A 23,079-nucleotide genomic window follows, 5' to 3' on the forward strand; every position below is an offset into this window, starting at 1 on the left:
TTAAATTTCTGTTTCAGAACCTAGCTTAAGGATTACTCATCTATGTGGTATACTTAACAGTGTCCAGACATCTCAGATTTCCAGAGACAGGCCAGATGGCCACCACTTTGTCTTGTTGATTTCATGAGTAAACCACGCACTCTAATTTTTGTTTGGGAAAACATGTCAGTAGATAGCTAAAGCGTTCAAAAGTAAGAGCAAACCAGCACTTGTGGGGATGAGCACTGGGTGTTATGTGGAAACTAATTTGACAATAAACTATTTGTAAAAAAATAAAAAATAAAAAAAATAAAATAAAATAAAACAAAAGTAAACCACATTAAAAAAAAAAGTAAGAGCAAACCCTTCTTATTTTTATTTTTCTTCTGCTTCAGTGGTATACCAATTTCTCATGAAAGTTTGCTTGAATTGCTAAAATAACAAAGTCTTTTGATAAGTATTTAGAACACTTTAAATACTTACAGAGGAAAATATGGAATTATTGTGTGGATACCAACAGAACTACTATTTGTCTGAATCTTTATAGATAGACAAATAAGGTGCTTGAGTCCCTGAATGATGAAATAATTCCAAGTAAATGTACTTAAGAGTACAAGTTTAAGGGCTAACACAGTATTAACCATCATTTACAAACATTTGGCTGTTTAGGAAGGACATTAAGAATAGAATAGCTATATTCAGATAAACTGTGCATTTATAGATATTTAACATTTTAACAGCAGAAAGAGCACATCATCTTGAAAAAGATAGCCCCTTTCTTTCATGAATTTTAAATGTTTCATATGCTTTAATAACTTCCCACAGACAGGCCGGTAAGATATGGAAGAATATCTTATCCAGAAACCCAAGAACCAGAAACTAACAGGCTAGCAGCTTGGCGCCCTGGTCTCCACCCCAAAGGGCTCCTAAGGAACCTTGCAGAAACATGGCAGAAACAAAACACTAGAAGCCAGTGAAACACTAGATGACAGAACATAGCTATGAAGTCACAAGGTCTGGGTTTCAACAAGCCCCCGGTCTGCTAACTTCTTAGATTTAATCCATGGCCACTAGTCAACTGTTTCTGTCCTACAAAAATGGCAAATGTGGGGCGCCTGGGTGTCTCAGTTGGTTAAGCGTCCGACTTCAGCTCAGGTCATGATCTCACGGTTTGTGGGCTCGAGCCCCACGTCAGGCTCTGTGCTGACAGCCAGCTCATATCCTGGAGCCTGTCTTCAGATTCTGTGTCTGCCTCTCTCTCTGATCCTCCCCTGTTCATGCTGTCTCTATCTTTCTCTCTAAAAAAAAAAAGAAATGGCAAATGTGACTTGGGCACTTACCTAAGCCCTCTGAGCCTCCCTTTCTTCATCTGTAAAATGGTGTTATGGGTTATACTGTATCCCTACAACATTCATATGTTGGTCCTGACCCTCGTCACCTCAGAATGTGACCGTATTCGGAGACTGGGTCTTGACAGAGGTGATCAAGTCCAAGTGAGGTTTTCAGGATGGGTCCTAATCCATTGCAATGGTGTCTGGCCAAAAAGGGGCAATCTGGATGCAAAGATGGGCACACACAGAGGCAAAGACGTGCATCTAGAAGTCAAGGAGAGATGCCCAGAAGAGACAACCCTCTGGAGGAAACGCATCTGCCTGCAGCTTGATTTCACACTTCCAGCCTCCAGGACTATGAGACAGTAAATCTCTGTTATTGAAGCCAGCTCATTTAAGGTCCTTTTTTGTGGCACCTCGAGGAAACCAGTACACGTCAGGAATATAGTAGGCCCTACACCTAGTATGAAAATCAAAAGAGACAATGCAGGGGCGCCTGGATGGCTCAGTCGGTTAAGCATCTGACTTCAGCATCAGGTCACCATCTCGTGGTCCGTGAGTTCAAGCCCCAAGTTGGGCTCTGTGCTGACAGCGTCAGATTCTGTGGCTCCCTCTCTCTCTCTACCCCTATCCCACTCATTTTCTGTTTCTCAAAAATAAACATTTAAAACAACTTTTAATTAAAACTGAAGTAAAAGAGACTGTGCCAATAAAACATTTATCACAGTCCCGCCTATGGGGAGCCCTCAAATAAACATGAAGCTTTCATTGTTTTTACTACAGCTCTGATACTTCACTTCATATCAGAATGGCAGCCAGATTCTCACCACACACAACTTTTCTTCTAGCCTGGCCCTGGGGTGTACAGTCTCTGCTCCCCGAGTTCCTTTTCCTCCTTTGCCCATGTGGCCAACAACTTTTCATCCTCCGGTTGCCTCTCAAATATCACCTCCCCCAAGAAGCCCCCCTCACTTAGTCACTGCCTCAGGGCTTCTGCTCACATAAACCAAAAGGCGGGGCAGAGGGGGGTGTTGTACAGCCTTTTCACACAGCAATGCAATTACTGATTCCAAGTCCCCCAAGTCCCTCAGGGATGAGCCTTTATATGCCTCCTAATTTCCCTCAGGTGCTGTGTGAGATGCTCATTAAAAGTTTGAGGAATCAATCCCTTCACCGCAGGGAGGGAAACTGGCCACATAGACCATCTATAAATACAAGCCCATGCTCTAAACCAGCTCTTAGAAGTGCTTTCTAGGTTAATGGTTCTCAAAAGTGTGGTCTGGAAACCGAGAATGGCCTGGCGGGAACTTGTTAGAAATGCATATTCCTGGGCTTCACCCCACACCGACTGAAGCAGAAACTGGGGGCACGAACCAGGAATCTGTTTTAACAAGCCCTCTGGGAGTTTCTGATGCCCTAAAGTCTGAGCACTACTGCGGCGGGTCTGTGCTGCTGGTGTGAGCTCCCCAAGCATTCAGATAGACGGAGGAGCCCCAGGGAAGATGGGACTGCGGAGGGGCTCCCAGGCGCACAGAAGGAAAAGTTTCAAGTTTTCACCTTCATCTGACTTTTCCAAACCCATGTAATGGGGTGAGTCCATGATAATTGTGAGGTATCTAAATTGCCTAACAATGAGAAGTCTGGGCCCAGACTCACATCCTTCCAGAAGGCTGATGATCAGAAACCTCAAGTCAAGGTCCAGAGTGGGCTCTGCAGGCACCCTCCTCCACCCAAAGGCACTGGATGCTAATGGGTCACAACAGTCTTGCTTCAGCAAACTTGGACAGCACCTAAAACTCCTCAACTCCAGGCACCCACCATCAGCGGACCAGAACTAGCCCTAGAGAAAAATCTGCTACTATTCTGAGTTTAGGAGCTAAGTATCCAAGCTCTGTAAAGTTAGTATAACTCTGTGTATACAGTCAGCTGTTACTGTAGGAATCTCACCAAGGTTGAGAGGATCTGTACGACCTTGGGGAAATCACTTAAAATCTGTGAATCTTGGTGTTTATTTGCAAAAGGGAGGTGATCATAACACTTTTCCTCTCAGGGTTGTTCTGGGCTAAACAAACTGAGAGGAAGCACCTTGCTGAGTGCCAGGCAAATAAAACGCTCTTCATAAACGTTTGCTGGATCTGAAACTAAGGTGACAGGAGATGCTCTGGGAAAAATGGTCGCCACCCAAGCTCACCGGAGTCCAAGTCATTCCAAAAAGGCAAGCGTAAGTTTTTACACAGGAAAGGGCTCTAGAACAAGGCTCTGACTTGGGAAAACAAATGGACGTCAAAGGGCCTGTGGTCACTAGTACAGAGAATCAAAACAAAGAGCCTTCCCTCCTACAGACAATGCCTGCACGGTCCTCCTTTGCCACACTCCACGCCGCTCCTGCAATCATTTGGTCAAATCAAAAGATCCTACCCAGAAATCTAGTTTCAGGAAAAGTACTGGAGTCCCAGTGAGCATGTGCCTTCCTGTGCCTGGAAACTTTAAGAGCTCCACAGAGAACATCTTACCAAACAAAACCCGGACAGTTCAGTGGAAACTAAGGGCTCCCCCATGCAGGTGTCTCCATTTGGACAACTAGATTCCGAGAAAGGCCTGGACATACACCTCTTTCCTGCTATACTTCAACTCATTTAGCTTCATACTGACACTCTCTTTTCACAGATGAAGGATCTGAAACCCAGAAATAATGAAGACATGTGCCCAAGATTATTCAAATAGAAGGCAGGAGCGCTGGGATTTGAACAGCCATCTGCCACCCTGCAGTGTCCTCTTCACAGTCTATTAAACCCCAGCTCTGACACATAGCTCGAATGCACCCAGGCAGGGGCCGCAAGCTTAAACAGGCAGGAATTACGAAACAAGCACATGAAAAAAATTCCAACCTCAGTCCAGCCACCACAGACTGGCCTATAATCAGGGGTTAAAGTGTAACTAAGAACAAATACATCCCAGCATCTGTCAAAATAAAATTTAATACCTCGTAAATCTCATTTAATTCCTACTTAAAACTGAATCAGTAAATAGATAATACTCACTCTTAGCTCTTTCGCTACAAGCTTGTACATAATTAATCTTTGGAAGCCACTATGACCAGTTTCTTTAACATTTTCAGCAACATGCTTACCACTCTTACATAATTCTGCTCCCTCAAAGATAGTGGAAAAAACATGATTTATCAGAATGACCTATCACCCCACACACTAACATACTCTGTTAGGCATTTATTCTCAACCACTGGACTTGGACTTAGATGCACCAGCCAGGAAAGACCTCAGTTAGTTCTCATCCAGCTGCAACAAAAGTTATACCATTTATTCAGACCATAAATGCAGGTATGATGCTTCTGGTTCCTTGGTAAATAAGACATTACAATTACGTTTTCTCTGATATGGAACAGTTTCTCTATCAGCCACACTGAAAATGGTGGCCTCGACTACATCTAGGATGTGAAATAATTTACAAAACTTTAGGTGAGGAGAGCCAGTAGGCAGGTTGATGAGAGGAAAAATCAAGTACCTGGTACAGCAGGCTATCGGCCGGCACAGGTCTATACTTCGTGCAGTGCTCACTCCAGGAGGTACGGCCCGGGTACCAGTCCCACTCACAGGGAGATGACAGTAATGCAGCACTCCGCACCCTGAAAAAGACAGTGTGGTTAGAAATCCAACGCAGTCACTCGCAGCACCGTGAGATCCTGGGAAATGCACTGAAATTCACGTACTGTGCAATCCAGCCATTCATAACATGGCTTTTAATATATGCACAGTGTCGTGCAACCATTGCCATAATCCATTTTAGAACATTCTTATTACTTCCAGAAGGAAAGCGCGCACACCTCGGACCTTATCCTGCACTGCCCCGGTTCCCTCCCTCACTCCATACTAGCAACCACCAATTTAAGTTGTGTCCCTACAGTTTTACTGGTACAGGATGCATCATAAACAAATGCACAAAATCCATGACCTTTGAGGGTGGCTCAGCTGGTTAAGCATCCAACTTAGGCTCAGGTCATGATCTTGTGGTTTATGAGTTGGAGCCCTACATCAATCCCAGTGCAGAGCCTGCCTGGGATTCTCTCTCTCCCCCTCTCTCTCTCTATGCCTTCCCTACTTGCATGCCCACTCTCTCTCTCTAAAAACAAACTTAAAGGGGCGCCTGGGTGGCTTAGTCAGTTAAGCATGCATCCCAAAATTTACCATTTTAAAGTAAACGACACAGAAAACATTTTAAACTAAAAGAATTCATTTTTCATAGCATTTATAATACTGGCTTATCTTTATTTTTATATTTATGGATTGCCCACAAGTAGAAAAGATGGCTTCGGGCACCTGGGTGGCTCAGTCGGTTGAGCGTCCAACTCTTGATTTCAGCTCAAGTCACGATCCCAGGATTGTGGGATCAAGCCCTGCATTGGACTCCATGCTGGGCATGAAGCCTGATTGGGTATCTCTCTCCTTCTCTGCCCCTCTTCCTCAATCTCACACACTCTCTCTCTCTCTCTAAAATTAAAAGAAAAAAATTGTAATGCACCTATTTTTAAAAAATTGCAGATACTTTTTTTTTTTTTTAACCCCTCATTCTAGAGGTGCCTGGGTGGCTCAGTCGGTTAGGCATCTGACTTCAGCTCAGGTCATGATCTCACGGTTCGTGGGTTTGAGCCCCGCGTCGGGCTCTGCGCTGACAGCCAGCTCAGAGCCTGAAGCCTGCTTCAGATTCTGTGTCTCCCTCTCTCTCTGACCTCCCCTGCTCATGCTGTCTCTCTCTCTCTCTCTCTCAGAAATAAATTAAAAAACATTAAAAAGATTAGACCTCTCTCATTCTAAGAAAATCCAAGAAACATCCCTTCTGCACATTTTTATTAATCCTGCATATGGAGACATCTGAGTGGCTCAGTCGGTTAAGCGTCCGACTCCTGATTTCAGCTCAGGTCATGATCTCACAGCAAGTCCCAAGTCAGGCTCTGCACTGACAACATGGAACCTGCTTGGGATTCTCCTCTCCCTTCCCTCTCTGCCCCTCCCCCCCACATGCACATGCTCTCTCTTTCTCTCTCTCTCTCTCTCAAAATAAATAAATAAACTTAAAAAAAAAAAAAGTCCTGCATATGCCTTTCAAACCACACGAGGAGGCAAGCTCACTCCTGGGCGGGGCCTGGGCCCTGGCAGCCTCACACAGGGCAGTCACATCCAGTGGGAGGAAGAATGTGGCTTCTCGAGAGTTCTGGACCTACTCGTCTGTTTGCCAGACAAAGTGATATTGTGGTATGTGGGCAAAACACTCCCTACACTATGAAACAGAAATAAAAGATAGTGTTGATTTTATTTGTACAGGCAGGGGACACATTTCCCTTCTCCTCCAAGGATCAGCAGGAAATGTAGGCGCTGGCTAAAGCAAGGCCATCTGGACAGCCTACAAAGCAAGCCACAGGATTAGAGCCCAGCCCATGCCTGGTTTCTATTATTACTTCCAAAGATAAATAAGTGGCCAGCAAATCAAGATGGGCTTGGTTATGCTTTTGGACTTAATAAGAAATCTTTCTACAGGTATCAGCTCCAAAAAGTGCTTGTTTCTTGGATTGAAACAGTTTGCTTTTTAACTGTGTTGAAGCTCTTTGCATTTCTAAAACATCTTGGGGTTTTTTTTTTAATTTTTAAATGTTTTATTTATTTTTGAGAGAGCGGTAGAGACCGCATGAGCAGGGAAGGGTCAGAGAGAGAGGGAGACACAGAATCCGAAGACAGGCTCCAGACTCTGAGCTAGCTGTCATCACAGAGCCCGATGGGGGGCTCGAACCCACGTACTGTGAGATCATGACATGAGCTGAAGTCGGACACTTAACCGACTGAGCCACCCAGGTGCTCCAAAAAACACTGGTTTTAACTTTTCGCTTATAATAGTCCCCAGGTTTTTGACAAGTACAGGGATCACCAATAACAATCAACCATCTCTAACATACACTACTATTGACCAGGGCTAACTTTTAAATCTAGAAATAGCTTGAGAAATAAATAAATTATATTCTTAGTTTCCAATAGTATTGGCAGATATGTAAAATTAATGTCAGGTAGCATGAGTTAGCACTGAAAACCTGGATAAATTTTCAAAGGAAAACCATAGGTGGCTTAGTACTTTTTCTCTGTTTGAATGTCAATCCCTTTACACATTTTTAAAAATTTATTTTGAGAGAGAAAGAGAGAGAGAGAACACAAGCACGAGCAGAGGAGGGGCAGTGAGAGAGAAATCTTCACAGGCTTTGCAAAGCCTGACACAAGGCTGGATCCCCAGAACCTTGAGCCATGACCTGAGCTGAAATCAGTAGTCAGACATTCAACCAGCTGAGCCACACAGGTGCCCCCTAAACAGTTTTTCCTTTATTTGTGGCTGTATCAAAGCCAAGTTAAGCACTGGCAAATATTTGCTGAGCACCTAGCATGTGCCAGGTGTTGGGGTGAACGCACACATGAGAAAGTAATCCTAACTGTGCCTCCGTGAACCTGCAACACTCGGTCATTGGCTGGCAGTTGGTTGTCGTGACCCGTCATGTGACGACAGTTTGCAGTGAGAAGCCCAGGCACAGCCCTGTTTGCAGACCGCAAGACAAAGTACTCAAAGGAGGAGGGCGTTGGCGTGAATGAATTCTTTGAGGTCTTGAAAACTGAATCATGACCTGACTTCCAATTATGTTTTAAAATGCAAAAGCAGCTCTTGAATACTATGCAGTACTACATGCTGCCTCAATTATATTTCTTAAAAAGAATGAAAGGGCCTGAATTCTTGGAAAAAAATACCAGCCTCACTGTTTAGTTAACCAGCCCAACGGGGATCTCCGGTCAGAATGCTCATGGGCAGATTTCCCTCCCCAGAAGCACAGCCAGCCACCTGTTTATCTCTGACAACAGCAGAGAGAAGGGAGGCATTGGGACGGCCAGCCCTCTGGAAGATCAGAAAAGTTTGAGGTCAAGAGGAAAGCAAACATGCTCACAGAAAGCGAGTCACTAGGGGTTTGCTTCAAAGTGTGCTTCATGGACTGAGCATCACCTGGACCTCACCTGGGTTGACAGGACCTGGAAACCTATTAAAATGCAGACTCTTGGGCCCCGCACCCCCACCTGCAAAATTAGAATCTGTATTTTAACGGCGATTCATATGTACATTACAAATGGGAACAATAAGATATCAACATGACCCTGAAAGATTTAGAACTGATTAGTGAAATTCATCAGTAGGAGATAACCCCTCCTAGGATATCCAGAAAAGAGAGTTTACTACTTAGTGAGGGATACGAAGATGTCCAAAGGAAGACTGTGTTAGGTGAAAAGGGAGTCAGGAAACAAGAGTGAGAACCAGCAAAACAATGTTCAGTCCATGTTTTGGATACAGATACAAGAGAGATCTCCTTGTCCTGTGATGCAGTCCCATTTCATCAGGCTTAAGGGAATGTTCTCTTAAAAAAGAGAGAGAGAAGGAGGGAGAGAGAGAGGGCAACGGAAAGAAGGGAGAGAGAGCATCCAACTTCCTTTATTAAGAATCATTTGGGGGGCGCCTGGGTGACTCAGTTGGTTGAACACCCGGCTTCGGCTCAGGTCATGATCCCGCGGTTCGTGGGTTCAAGCCCCTCGTCAGGCTCTGTGCTGACAGCTAGTTCAGAGCCTGGAGCCTGTTTCAGATTCTGTATTTCCCTCTCTCTCTGACCCTCCCCTGCTCATGCTGTCTTTCTCTCTCTCTCTCAGAAATAAATAAAACGTTTAGGGGTGCCTGGGTGGCTTAGTCGGTTAAGCGTCCGACTTTCGCTTAGGTCACGATCTCGCCATTCGTGGGTTCAAGCCCCGCATCGGGCTCTGTGCTGACTGCCGGCTCAGAGCCTGGAGCCTGTTTCAGTCTGTGACTCCCTCTCTCTCTGACCCTCCCCTTCTCGTGCTGTCTCTCTCTCCTAGAAATAAAAAACAAAAACAAACAAAAAAACACTGAAAAAATTTTAAAAGAAATAAATAAAACGTTTAAAACAATTAAAAAAAAAAAAAGAATCATTTGGGAGGGGCACCTGGGTGGCTCAGTCAGTTAAGCGTCCAACTTCGGCTCAGGTCATGATCTTGCAGTTTGTGAGTTCGAGCCCTGCGTTGGGCTCTGTGCTGACAGCTCAGAGCCTAGCTAGAGCCTTCTTTAGACTCTGTGTCTCCCTGTCTCTGCCCGTTCCCCGCTCATGCTCTGTCTCTCACTATCTCCCAAAGAATAAATAAACATTTTTTTTAAGTTAAAAAAAAAAAAAAGAATCATTTGGGGGCTCAGTTGGTTAAGCCTCTGACTTCATCTCAGGTCATGATCTCACATTTTGTGAGTTTGAGCCCCACATCGGGCTCTGTGCTGACAGCTCAGAGCCTGGAGCCTGCTTCAGGCTCTGTGTCTCCCTCTCTCTCTGCCCCTCTCCCACTCATGCTTTGTCTCTATCTCTGAAAAAATAAATAAATAAATGTTAAAATAAAATAAAATAAAAAATAAGAACCATTTGGAGTGAAGAGTTTGACTTCTGTTTGGCTTAGCTTGGGAAAATGAGGAGAAGCAGAGATGGTTCCACTTGGGGCAGTTAGTCATTCCAATGGCTACGAAAGGTTATCTCCAAAAAGAAATGAATAATATGGCAATCAATTTACACATCTGAATCGCGTGGGTTTGTTCAGGGGAAATCCCTTAATGAATGATCCTGAGCCAGAAACTAAGAACACCCAGCTGCTGTCTGAGGGCCCAGCCCTCGATCGTGATGACTCAAAAGAGGCTCAGTTCCACACTTGTAAAAACCAAAGACTAAATTAGAATTAAGGAATGATGACGCTACAGACCACACAGTGCACCTCTGCAATTCCCTCTATTATTCTGTCCAGAACAAGTACCTCTCGTCAGTCACAATACCCCTTCTCTGCTAAGCCCAGATGTGACCTGGGGGCCGCCCCAGCCTGACACTACCAGCAGCCCGCACATCAGCTGGCTTCGTCGTGCTGTGGGAGACCTGTCTGCCATTCCCGACAAGTGGTCCTCCCAGCTCTAAATTTCTGCCACTCCGGGACAAAGGTCCCACCCCAGAGAGCCCAACCTCTAGGGGCTACTTGGAGAGTCACAGTTTGGTCATTACAGCAGCTCATCATGGGCCTCACTACACATCAACCCACGTGGACCCTCCCAGAGTCACTGTATACCCCTTGCTCTCTCGGCGCATCTGTACGTTTCCTTCCGTTCTCGAGACAACCGTGAAATGATGATGATGCCGCTGCCGCCTCAGGGTTCCATTCTGAAGCATCCCTACATTTCTTAAATATCTAATGTATTTCTAATAAAAACTACCTTTTACATACAGGAAGAAAATCTACCTAAATCAAATGTCTCAACAGCAGCACTACTGACATTTGGGGCTCGAGGATTCTTTTTTTTTTTTAAAGTTTTTTTTTTTTTACTGTTTATATTTTTGAGAGAGAGCATGAGTGGGGGAGGGGCAGAGAGAGAGGAGGACAGAAGATCCGAAGCAGACTCCATACAGAAAGCAGAGAGCCCAACACAAGGCTCGAACTCATGACCCCTGAGATCATCACCTGAGCTGAAGTCAGATGCTCAACCAACAGAGCCACCCAGGCACCCCATAGGGCTGGATATTCATTTTGGGGGGAAGGGGGGCTGTCCTGTTCATTTTAGGATGGTGGACAGCATTCCTGGCTTCCATCCACTAAATAACAGAAGCAACCCCTAGGTTGTAACAGCCAAAATTGTGCCCAAACATTGCCCAATGTCCCACGCCCCTCTTTCCCTCCCTTGAAAACTACTGACGAAATGATTATAGTAATTCTCATAGTGAGATGAGACTATGGATGATTTTGCCCCCTTTTCTCCTATAGTTAATAAATCTTCTCTAATGAATGAATAGTTTATATGATAAAAATAAGCTAGGGATGGGGCACCTATGTGGCTCAGTTGGCTAAGCTCAGGTCATGGTCTCATGGTTCACGAGTTCAAGTCCTACATTGGGCTCCACACTAACAGTGCAGAGCCTGCTTGGGATTTTCTCTCTCCTTCTCTCTCTGCCCCTCTGCTGCTCTCTCAAAAAATAAATACATAAACTAAAAAAAAAGGTTTTTTTAAATAAGCTAGTGACTTCCCACTTTTAACAAAGAAATATCATTAGCTCCACAGATAAATCAAGTTGATCCTTGAGTAAGTGCCAATGTGTGTGGTTCATACAGTTTAAAACTTCAGTTTAGTCCCTAAAAATACCATGTGCCATACAGACACCTTAAATTAAATTTCTCTTCAATGTCTAAAAGACATTTAAAAACAGGGGACTCTAGAGAAGAAAGCAGGAATTGAGGCCTCTAATTATTCAAAAAAGAGCATCTAAACCCTTCTTCAGCATGGGAAATCAGTGGGGCATTAGAAAGAGATGTAAAGTAAAATAAAAAGTACCTGAAACATTCCACATGTACACTTTATTATTTTTATAATGTTTTATTTATTTCTGAGAGAGAGAGAGAGAGAGAGACGCAGCGTGAGCAGGGGAGGGTCAGAGAGAGAGGGAGACACAGAATCCGAAGCAGCCTCCAGGCTCTGAGCTAGCTGTCAGGACAGAGCCCGACGCGGGGCTCGAACCCACGAACCGTGAGATCATGACCTGAGCCGAAGTCAGACGCTCAACCGACTGAGCCACCCAGGCGCCCCCACATGTACACTTTAGTCAGAAAAATACTTGTGTTGTAGGGAAATAAAATAAGGGACATTTACTTCATCTTTAATAACTGCCACATGTACAGACCATATTTTTAAAAATGTCGAAATCAGAAGATTAAAATATCTGAATGTAAAAACACCCATGACTTCATCTTCTTGGCTGTTAGCCTAGGATTTTTCTGAAACTTATTATTACCATGAATTTTATTACTAACTATTTTAATTCAGTCTGGCGAGGCCCTGTCTGCCAGGAAGGAACAGGCTCTCCGTAACAAATTCACCGTCTATGATCCTCAGGCCATGGATGACCCTTTTCTCCACCCAGACCCCGCCCCCCCCGCAAACACACACAAAGCATCTTCTGCTGTCCTCTGCTTACCCGGGGTGCTGCCAGAGGTTCACATGTCTTCTGCTCTCAGGGAGAAGCTCCCTTTTGTTAAGCGGGGTGATACCAACCGCGGCTTCCAGAATAGCCATGTATTTCTTGTACTTCATCTTGTCTCAGTACAAGGTCATGTAAGTTTCGGGCATCGCTCAGCTGAAGCAGACGAAGTAATCTTTGCGCTACCTGAAGCCTCTTCGCTTCTGTATGTTCTGTGTACCCCTAGCTTGAGCTATAAAAGTCTATAGTGCCGGGTGAGCATGCTGGCAAGGCTGAGGCCAAGCCACAAATAAATAAAAAAAAGAAAAGGCTCGTTCGGATTTCCCTGCAACGTCAGTATTATATAAGGCTAAAGAATTTTGAAAAAAGCACTAACGAAAATGACTTGCAGGACAACGGTGGTTCTAAACACAGCAATCTAAAGTACACTCTCCAATTAATCCGCACATAAATCTTTGAGGCCGCTAATCCTTGCAGTACTAATGGCACAGGAGGTGATTTATCTCAAGGTCTGGAAATAATTGGTCCAAAAAGCCTGAATGCCTCTGGATGAACTAAAATCAGAAGCTGATTTGCTCCTTCTACAAATACCGCTATCCAAAAAGGCTGTGCTTTGACACGTAAGGAGTTCTGCATTTCCAAGTTCGAGAAACTCCTTGCTTGAGTCAATGGCAGAGATTAGTAGGTAAACAATTCTGTGTAGGTCGTTGCTGGTTTTTTTAACATCCTTTTAAATATCTCTATAACGCGACACAAGCGAGCTCCCATGGCATGAAAGTATATTGTCTGGATATGGTCAGACTCCATCCTGTCTGCAGATGTAAAGTCTCCCCTCAGCTTGGGGACCTTTCTAGCCCTCTTTCCACGGGTCAAAGGTGGACTGAGCATAACCACCTAACCAGTCACGGTACACATGGGCCAGTCTTCCCTGGGATGAAAATACGACATTCAGAGAGAAATGCCCCCTTTCTGTTGGAGCTGGGGACCAGGGGAGACGGGACCCCAGGACTGTGGACACTCGTGTTCCCCACCACGCAGGAGGGCTCGTCAGGAGCAGTTAGGAAGAGCCGTACCAACAGAGCTGCGATGAGATCACCCAAGCTTCTGGACCCAGACATGTCTAAGGCCACTGTCATCCCGGGAGATCCCAGTTACACTTTTATCCAAGCTAATAAGCAGACTTTTGTGAAATTTAGTTTTAGTTGCATTTCTGTCACTCAGGAAGCTCTGACTTAGCCACCACCTCCTTGACTCCTTCAAACTATGTTTTTCCCCGGTGAATATGGTCTAGTAGTTACGCTGTTCCTTGTCTAAACAAACTCCTATATAAAAGGGAAGTAAAACAGAGGAAGGCATTATGTGCTAAACATGGATATCCACAGTAAGTGTCCCAAACTCTACCCCCTTCCCCCAAATCCTGTACCTTTCTTCTACAGATTCTCTCTCTTTCCTCAACAGCAAGTTGGTCTTGGTTTTTTTTGTGGTGTTTGTTTGTTTTTTAACTTGAATGACCTAAATCAGTGGTCTCCAAAGCAGGGTGTACACATCAAAAATCTTTGGGGTGGAGGGGTGCCTGGGTGGCTCAATTGGTTAAGTATCTGACTCTTGCCATGATCTGACGGTTCATGAGTTCAAGCCCCACGTTGGGCTCTGCGCTGACAGCACGGGGCTTGCTTGGGATTCTCTCTCTCCCTCTTTGTCTGCCTCTCCCCCACTTTCTCTCTCTCTGTCTGTCTCTCAAAAATAAATAAAGAGGGGCGCCTGGGTGGCTCAGTCAGTTGAGCATCTGACTTTGGCTCAAGTCACGATCTTGTGGTCCACAAGTTCAAGCCCCGCACTGGGCTCTGTGCTGACAGCTCAGAGCCTGGAGACTGCTTCAGATTCTGTGTCTCCCTCTCTCTGCCCTTCCCCTACTCATGCTCTGTCTCTCTCTCTCAAAAATAAATAAAAACATTAAAAATAATAATAAATAAATGAATAAACTTACCAGAAAAAAATCTTTGGTAAGATTAGACCATCTATTTCCTTTTTTCTTTTATCCGTTAAAAATTTAATTTGAATGTTTATTTTTAAATAGTCATAGGGGCGCCTGGGTAGCTCAGTCGGTTGAGCGTCCGACTTTGGCTCGGGTCATGATCTCACGGTTCGTGAGTTCAAGCCCCATGTCAGGCTCTGTGCTGACAGCTAGCTCAGAGCCTGGAGCCTTCTTTGGATTCTGTGTCTCTCTGTCTCTGCTCCTTCCCCACTCATGCGCTGTCTCTTGCTGTCTCTCAAAGAATAAATAAACATTAAAAAATTTTTTTTTAAATATACCATTTATAAATTACTGTGTACTCATATATATTGTAGGGTGTCCTTAAAAGTATGATAGGGGTAAGGGGCTCAGTCGGTTAAGTGTCCGACTTTGGCTCAGGTCATGATCTTAGTTGGTGGGTTTGAGCCCCGGGCCGGGCTCTGTGCTGACAGCTCAGAGCCTGGAGCCTGCTTTGCATTGTGTGTCTCCCTCTCTCTCTGCAACTCCCCCATTCATGCTCTGTCTCTTTCTGTCTCTCAAAAATAAATAAAAGTTTAAAAACAATTTTTTAAGGTGATAGAGGTATATGAGCAAAACAGTTTCAAGGTCAGTCACTTATATAAGCCGTCAACTGCTCCTTAGGCCTCAGTTTCCCATTTACAAGAGAAGAGGCCCCAACAGTTGAATGCAGAGTTACTTTTCCATATCAACAACAGAAGACTAAGGCCCCCCACCTCACTTGGCCCAGTTATACAATTAATATCATCTAACCACCTCAGAGTGGTGATAACAAGGGATAAACCACTTGGTCCCAGCGTATTTCAGTTCCATAGTGTCCGTGAATATTAACTCCCACTGGTGGTTCTGTAAACAATTAGTACCAGTTAGTCACAGGAATTCTTTTACGGGCTGAACGTGGTTTGCTACAGCTGCTGCGGCTGAGAAAAGCTACAATACAGCCCTCATTTAATCAGACAGGAAGATGTAATTATACTTACACAACAGTCTTTGTTCTGACAAATTGTATTTCTAATGACGCGTGATAAAAATTACTACACAGCCCTCTCAAAGTAAGAAACAAAGCCTGAGCTTAATGACAGCGACAAAAAATCAAGTTAAACTTGCCACCCGCTGGAAGCTGTTTCACTTGGGTGAAAGTGACACGAAACTTCATACATGGCACGTTTTATTTAAAGCTTCGTTTTTCTGTAGGAATTTTTTTATGCATTTAGCATAACAATCCTTACGAAGTGATTCTTATCTATGATGACCTCATGCAAAACTAAACTTGGGTCTTTCATGAGGAAAAGAATTGTGCCTTAGCAAATAATGAAAAAAGAATTTGCTTTCCTTCCATAAATGAGATTGTTCGGTTTTATCACTTATTTACTCATCCACTTAAAAAATTGTCCTCTTGGGGAGCCTGAGTGGCTTAGTCGGTTAAGCGTCCGACTTTTGCTTGGGTCATGATCTTGTGGTTCGTGGGTTCGAGCCCCACGTCGGGCTCTGTGCTGACTGCCCACTCAGAGCCTGGAGTCTATTTCGGAGACTGTATCTCCCTCTCTCTCTGACCCTCCCCTGCTCACACTGTCTCTCTCTCTCTCTCCTAGAAATAAACAAAAAAAAATTAATTAATTAAAAAAAAATTAAAAATTGTCATCTTTGTGTGAACACCTTCATAATGGACAATACCACAGAAGGCACAAATCTAGCCAAAATACCCCATCCAGATGTGTACTCATCTCATTTTCTTTATAAAGCTAGGAGTTCTTTAGAAATATGTATTTATTTAGTTAATTCCCTTAGAGTTCTAGGAATTCTTTACAACCACAGCTATCTGATTAAAAATCACTTTTCTATTCAAAAAGTGACTGAGTCTATGTCTACATGATCCAAAAAGGGCTTTTAAGTCAGGATACTCAAGGATACTTGAATCTGGATGATTAAAGTTGAACATAAAAATACACAGATCGAACTGGTGTTCTCTTGACCCTTCCGCCAGAGGAAAAACAGTGGACATCCTTCTTCACTGGCGATTTTAACTGTTCTTATGCTTTAGAAGTATAAAAATGGAAATGAATTGATGCTCCAAATAGGTTGTTTTATAGGGTGTGGTCTGCTCTTCAGGGAGCTGGAAAAAGCCTTCCCTAAAAGTAGAAGAGTCGAGGAAACAGCTATTTTTCTTTTCTTTTTTTTTTCTAAGCTTTACTACAGGTAAACCATATGACTTTATGCAAGTCATTATATTATCTGCCCCCTTAATACCTTCATATATAATAATATTTACATATTTGCTACTCGGTGACCTACCAGAATGCTGTAGGAAAAATAGGCCACATGATGTAAAATTACCAGAGTTCAAAATTAGCTGTGGTTCCCCTGGATTCACCCACCTCTGCCCAAACCAGCCTGTCTTCTTCACAGTCACCTTCAGAATACACTCACTACGGAGTTTATTTAAAGCATCGCCTTCAACTGGATGCCACCAAATCTGTCCTTCTCATCCTGTCTTTCCACCCAAACCAACATCTGAAATAGCCCCCTGCCCAGCCCGTGGCCACCTTTTGCCTTTTTTTATTTCTTGCATCCCCCTCGTGGTTCGCCTGGCACGGGACCCAGAACCCATACCAGCCCCAGAGAGCTGCGTTTCGGTGGGAAGACTTGATCTGAATCCCACCTCTGCTGTTTAACACCTTGAGATCTCTGCCAAGTTACTTGACCCTTCTGAACTTATTTCATCTTCTGTAAAACTGGAATAAGTCCACGACACAGGGGTGCATTCAATGCCTATCATCTCGTCCCCCCCTCCTTCCCCTTCACCCTTGACATCTGTCCTTCTTCCACTCCCAAAGACCTCTTCAAGAAACCTTCCTCTATCCTCATTTCTCTACAGGCAAGAACAAGGTGCACTTACAAACTTCCGACCCTCCCATGCGCTACAGCTTCCTTCAACACACAGTTAAAAACCAGAAAAGCCCAAGGCCGAATGGTTTTGTGGGGGGAAAAAAACAGGGGCTGAAAAACAGGCTGGCTGAAGGGTAACAGGAACCCAGGTGCTGGAGTAAGTGATGGAAATCCTGAAAACGAGAACACAGGGTCTTGGGGCTCAGCTCAGGAGGCACCCACCAACTAGGGAAGTTCTCCCTTACAATAGTTCCCGGATTTTTAACCTCTGCTACTTAATAATTATAAGCCAACACTAAAATCACTTAGTGAACTGTTGCTCCCAAATAATGTGCATATATAATAATTCATCGATTCCTCACTCCGAAGAAATAAAAAACTCCTCCACACTCCTCGTGTGGAAGGGAAATCGGCTCCCTGCTGCTTTTGGTAGAAACTGTGTTCGGTTCCATTTCTACTCTGATCCTAGAGTTGTCAAATTCTGTCGGTTCTCATGCCTGGGAGCAGATGAGGGAGGAGACATTGCACAGAATTTAGAACGCTGGCAGTTCGGGAGAGGAATTCACACAATCCCACAGTCCCTTACGGACACACCCCTCCACTCCCTAGCATGAACGGGGGCGCCACACTGCCCGGGACAGAAGTACAGCTCCACCTCTAATTAGCTCTGTGATCTTAGTCAAGTCATTTAATGTCTCACTGCCTCAGTTTTTTCATCTGTAAATGGGGTTATAATAGCACTGACCTCATAGGGTGGTTTTAAAAATGAAATCAGTCATTAGGTATCAAGCATTTAGCACATGGAACGTGCAGCCTATAGTATGTGCCACGTACATGTGTATAATTTTCTTTTCCTTTCTAACTAGCTGCAGCTTCATTTCTTACAGAAAGCTCTCTTTGGTTGAACACGCCACCAGACTGGGGTAAATGCTCCTTTTTCCGATCTCTCAAATACTTTCTGCTTCAATCTTCAGTCATACTGGAACCACAATAAGTTTAAACGATGTGTTTAAGCAAGTACAGACGATACGGTGAGTCCTCTGGGCCATGGAAGGGGATTAAGTAAAAGAAAGGAGTCGTGGCAGTTGAGGGGGGTTGACTTCCACACTGACCCACACCTGCCCCGGCCCTCTCCCGTGATGGTCTGCCTGGATGTCAGCCACAGGTTTGGTTCTACGCAGAGCCCTGCTCAATGGTCAGGGCCGTGGCTGAACTGGACACAGAGCCTCAGAGTGGGGCCCCATGGAGGGGTTTTGTCCAGCCCGGAAGCTCTAATCCAGGAGACGCTACAGAGTGTGAACCTGATAACGTGAGCCCCGGGCTCACTCTCGTGGGATAGCAGTGGGAGAAGGTGGAGTGTGCCCTGGTGGATGCTGTGTTAGCCATCAGTTCACTTAGCTTCAGGCAGAATTTCTTATTCTTCCTGTATTAGTCTGCTAGGGCTCCCATGACCAAGTACCACACACCATGGAGCTGACCCAACAGAAATCTTACAATTTATTATCTCCTCGTTCTGGAGCCTAGATGCCCAAGACCAAGGTGTTCATAGGGTTGGTTCCTTCTTAAAAAAAAAAAAAAAAAAAAAGTGGGGTGCCTGCGTTGCTCATTTGGTTAAGCGTCCAACTTCAGCTAGGGTTCATGAGTTCGAGACCGGAATCAGGCTCTGTACTGATAGCTCAGAGCCTGGAGCATGCTTTGGATTCTCTGTCTCCCTCTCTATCTGCCCTTCTCCTGCTTGTACTGTCTCTCTCTCTCTTAAAAATAAATAAAACATTTTTAAAAAGCATTTATTATTTTTCAGATAGAGAGAGCGTGAGCAGGGGAGAAGCAGAGAGAGAGGAGGGTAGACAGAGGATCCGAAGCAGGCTCCACGCTGACAGCAGAGAGCCAGACACAGGGCTCAGACCCATAAACCATGAGATCATGACCTGAGCCAAATTTGGAAGGCCGATGCTCAACCGACTGAGCCACCCAGGCACCTCAGGCCTGGTCCCTTCCAAAGACTGTGAGGCAGGGCTCTCTCCTTGGCTTGCAGATGTCTGTCTTCTCCCTGTGTCTTTACATAAAATCTTTCCGTTGTACATGTCTGTGTCCAAACTTCATGATCTTATAAGGACACCAGGCATATTGGATTAGGGCCCACCCTAATGCCCTCATTTTAACTTGATCACCTGTCTCCAAATAAGGTCACATTCTGAAATACCAGGTGTTAGGACTCCAACATACGAATTTTGGGGGCGAGAAGGGGAATACAGTTCAACTCAAAATGCTGCCTATAGTGAAAGAAATGTAAAGCTCTCATGAAGTTTTGCACCCTGTGATGGAAAAAGACAAAAGCCCAGGATACCTGATGGCCTGGACAGGTCCAGCCTGTGATTTGGTCCAGCAGTGGCCTCACAGCAAACCAGCTAGGGAAAAAAGTCCTTCATGTTCAAGAGGTACCAATGACTAATCCTGAGACAGTGAGCTGGTCTCTGGAAGCAGAAGCTGGATCCATAAAAACACGAGTTCGAGAAGCTAAATCGCACTTAAAACGATTATGCGCAGTTGACCAAGACCAGGGGTGTGCAGACAGCACTCCGCCCTAGTGCGGGGTCAGAGCAAGGGTCTGCTCTGTTCCAGCAGGTGCTGGAACCCTCACTCACTCAACGGCAGCTTGTCTTGCGGAAGGAAACAGGGTGGAAAGATGGAATTGGGAGATGGAGGCTAGGTTCACGAACAGGCACGGAGAGCCAGGAGGAAACTGACTGATGTTCCAACATCAAGCATGTTATCTCACCACCCAAGATGGGGAGAAAAATCAAGCCACACCCACATTCATCTTAATGAAGCCAGACTGAGCAAGCCTTCCTGCCTTTGGAAAGTGGTCCAAATCCCTCAGGAGAGGAAATGAAAAAGAAACGGAGCTTGTTGGGTTATGGCCTGTCGGGGCAGAGCCGGAAGACGAAAGGTCTGAAGCAAATGACAAAATGAGCAGAGAATACAAAGAGCTGGAGCTCTACAGAAAGAGATTCAAAAACCCTGAAAGGCTGGAAAGACCCTTTCTTCTTAGAGCCAGATTCTGTCCCTTAAAAAAAGGAGCTCATGATCCTTGGTAGAGAGTGGGGGAGGGCTGGACAAAACCTCTAGGGTTCAAGACGGGCGGCTGCAGACCTGACACAAGGAATAATCAAAAGAACAACAAAACTCGAGCCACATCAGTTTGGGGAGGAGGGAATACCATCAGCCCCTTTTGACAAGGAAGAAACTAAGGCTCAGAGTTGAGAAACCTGCCCTAATTCCCACAGTGCCCAAGTGGCAGAGTTAATATTCCAGGCCAGGTCTGACCGGTCACTACTCTGTTCTAGTGCCTTCTAGACTGGACCCCATGCATCTGATGATCGGAACAGAGCATCTGCTCCCTGGTCCTTGGATCCCTGGGTCCCTGGGTGCTGCTTCCACTGAGACAGGAGGGTGCCACTCCCTACGTGGAGCCCCTCCTCCTGGCTGCACACTTTCCTCTTCCTTCTCCTTCCTCTTTGCCAATCTGCTCTTCCCGGGGATCCCAGTGTGGAGTTAGTGGAAATAAAACATCCTTTTCTCTCTCCTTCTCCAGTAAGCCCCAGCCCCCCATCACCAAGCTGGCTCCCCACCAAGGTCACTGTCCCCCCATCCTCCCCTTCATGGGTTGGGTTTTCCCCGAGACACCTCACCCAGAAAACAGAAGCGAGTTACCTCCTGGGTTCACTAAGTTTCCATGTGCCCCTAATATTCAGGATCCTGAAACACCTCGAGGTTCTAAGTCATTTCATTTAAAATGTCCCTATGACATATTTTGAAATTATCCAGAATTCTTGTTTAAAAAAAAAAAATTGTTAACATAAGTGGTTCTGGTTTTTTTCCAAATTGTATCTTGACAGTGTTATAAAGTTTAGGGTACCTGTTACCATCATTTAGTGATTCTTATTATACTATACACATTACCAAAAATTAATAGTAAATTTTAATTTGATGAATCAGCCCACTCTTCCCTAAACAACAGATTTTTTTGTCAGCACTTCAGACCTGGGACACATTTGAAATAGGAAAACACTTACCTCTACTAATGGCTAATGTACTGTCAGAAGGTAAGAGAAAGTCCCATGTTGGATTAAACACATTTGAATGGACTTCAAAAAATTTATGTTTTACAGGTCTGTCTCCCCAAGCCTTCTTTGATGGCTTATTCATCTTTGGTTTGGTTTTGCTTTGTTTTAATTAGTTAAATGTTTTTATTTATTTTTGAGAGAGAGAGAGAGAGAGACAGAACACGAGGGAGGGGGCATAGAGAGAGAGAGGGAGACACAGAATCCGAAGCAGGCTCCAGGCTCTAAGCTGTCAGCACAGAGCCTGACGCGGGGCTGAAACCCACAAACCATGAGATCGTGACCTGAGCCAAATTTGAATACTCAACTGACTGAGCCACCCAGGCGCCGCTCCCCCCGCCCCCCTACCACGTCCCATTCATCTTTGTATCTCTAGTGCCTCCCCTTGCTCCGGAACCAGCACATGACAGATACCCAATGATGTTGGGTTTTGCTTCCTAATTAACAGGCGGCAAGGTATAATGTCCCTGCACTCTAGAACCAGACTGCCTGTGTTTGAATCCCAGCTTTACACCTAATTAGCTGAGTGACCTTGGTAAGTCTTTTAAATTCCTCAGGGCCTCAGTCTCCTCATCTGTAAACAGGGGATAATAATAGCACTTACCTGTTAAGGTTCGGTGAAAATTAAATCTTATGAACATAGGCAAAACTCGTAGGGCCTGGACCAGATAAAGTGCTGTCTAAGTACTAGCCACAGTTATTATTTACTCAGCAAATAGTTACTCACCCAGGTTTTCTGGTCTGAATATATGCCTCTAAAGTTCTTAAATTGAAGCTCTAATCCCTAGCATGATGGTATTTGGACGCGGGTGTTGGGGAGGTAAATCAGGTTTAGATGAGGTCATGAAGGTGGGCTCCTCATGACTGGGTGGGTGCCCTCACCAGAAGATGAAGAGTGAGATCGCTCTCTCTCTCCGTGCACGTGTACCTAGGAAAGCCCATGGGAGCACACAGAGAGAAGGCGGCTTCTGCAAGCCGGGAGGAGGGCCCTCACCAAGAACCCCGCCCTGCTGGCACCCCGACCGCACACGCGAAGCCTCCACCGCTGTGAAAAATCAATGTCTGCCAAAGCCGCCCAGACTGTGGTATCCTGTGATGGAAGCCTGAACAGACTAAGGCCTCAGATCCAGCTCTGACCAGATCTGGAGATCTGGATCTCTCAGCTCAGCGGGTGCCACTTCCTGCATCAGCCCTGGGCTCCTCAACCCATGCCCAGTGCTCTGGAGTGGACCTCTTCCGCTTCCCAAGCGTCCACTCCGATCTTCTCTCGGCCCTGCCCTTCGGCGGCTGATGCCTCTCTACTCCCCTCTGGAGGGCTCCGGGCTCTCCTGGTGTGGCCGCCGCCTGACCAGTCCTCCCAGCCCCCAGCACCACCCAGGCTCCAGAGGGTGAGTGCACACTGCTCGGGCATCAACCTTCGGACCTTCTCTGTCTCCCTCTGCCAGCTGCCCTTGTCCCTGCCGCTGCGCCAGACTATTCTCCTGTGTCACTTCTCCGTCTCTAATTATGCATTTGTATTTGCTGTTTATCATCTGCCTCCCCTTCTAGACTGGAAGCTCTGCTCTGAGGGCAGAGGCCTATTTTGCTGACACTGTGTCTATTTCTTACTGAGTGTTCTAGTCCAGCCCAACACTC

General features: G+C 45.3%; 1 protein-coding gene, 1 non-coding gene and 1 pseudogene across 3 annotated transcripts in view; 1 reads left to right on the top strand and 2 right to left on the bottom strand.

Annotated features, from left to right (window-relative positions):
• LOC120243398 overlaps nucleotides 1–22,735 on the top strand; it is a 32,861-nt pseudogene extending 10,126 nt beyond the window's left edge.
• The window catches only part of TJP2 (tight junction protein 2), a 125,423-nt gene that overhangs the window by 90,285 nt on the left and 12,059 nt on the right, over nucleotides 1–23,079 (bottom strand). For both annotated transcript variants that reach the window (XM_039249533.1, XM_039249530.1), the window contains one exon: nucleotides 4,833–4,953. The gene's annotated coding sequence lies outside the window, so the exon portion shown is untranslated. Of the gene's footprint in view, nucleotides 1–4,832; nucleotides 4,954–23,079 lie in introns of those variants that run through there.
• Nucleotides 11,922–12,006, bottom strand: TRNAR-UCG. The gene has a single exon. It is a non-coding gene; the product is annotated as a tRNA-Arg (tRNA).

The sequence above is a fragment of the Hyaena hyaena genome, unplaced genomic scaffold (genome assembly GCF_003009895.1).
Source record: "Hyaena hyaena isolate Hyena2069 unplaced genomic scaffold, ASM300989v1 scaffold_341, whole genome shotgun sequence".
NCBI classification, from domain to species: domain Eukaryota; kingdom Metazoa; phylum Chordata; class Mammalia; order Carnivora; family Hyaenidae; genus Hyaena; species Hyaena hyaena.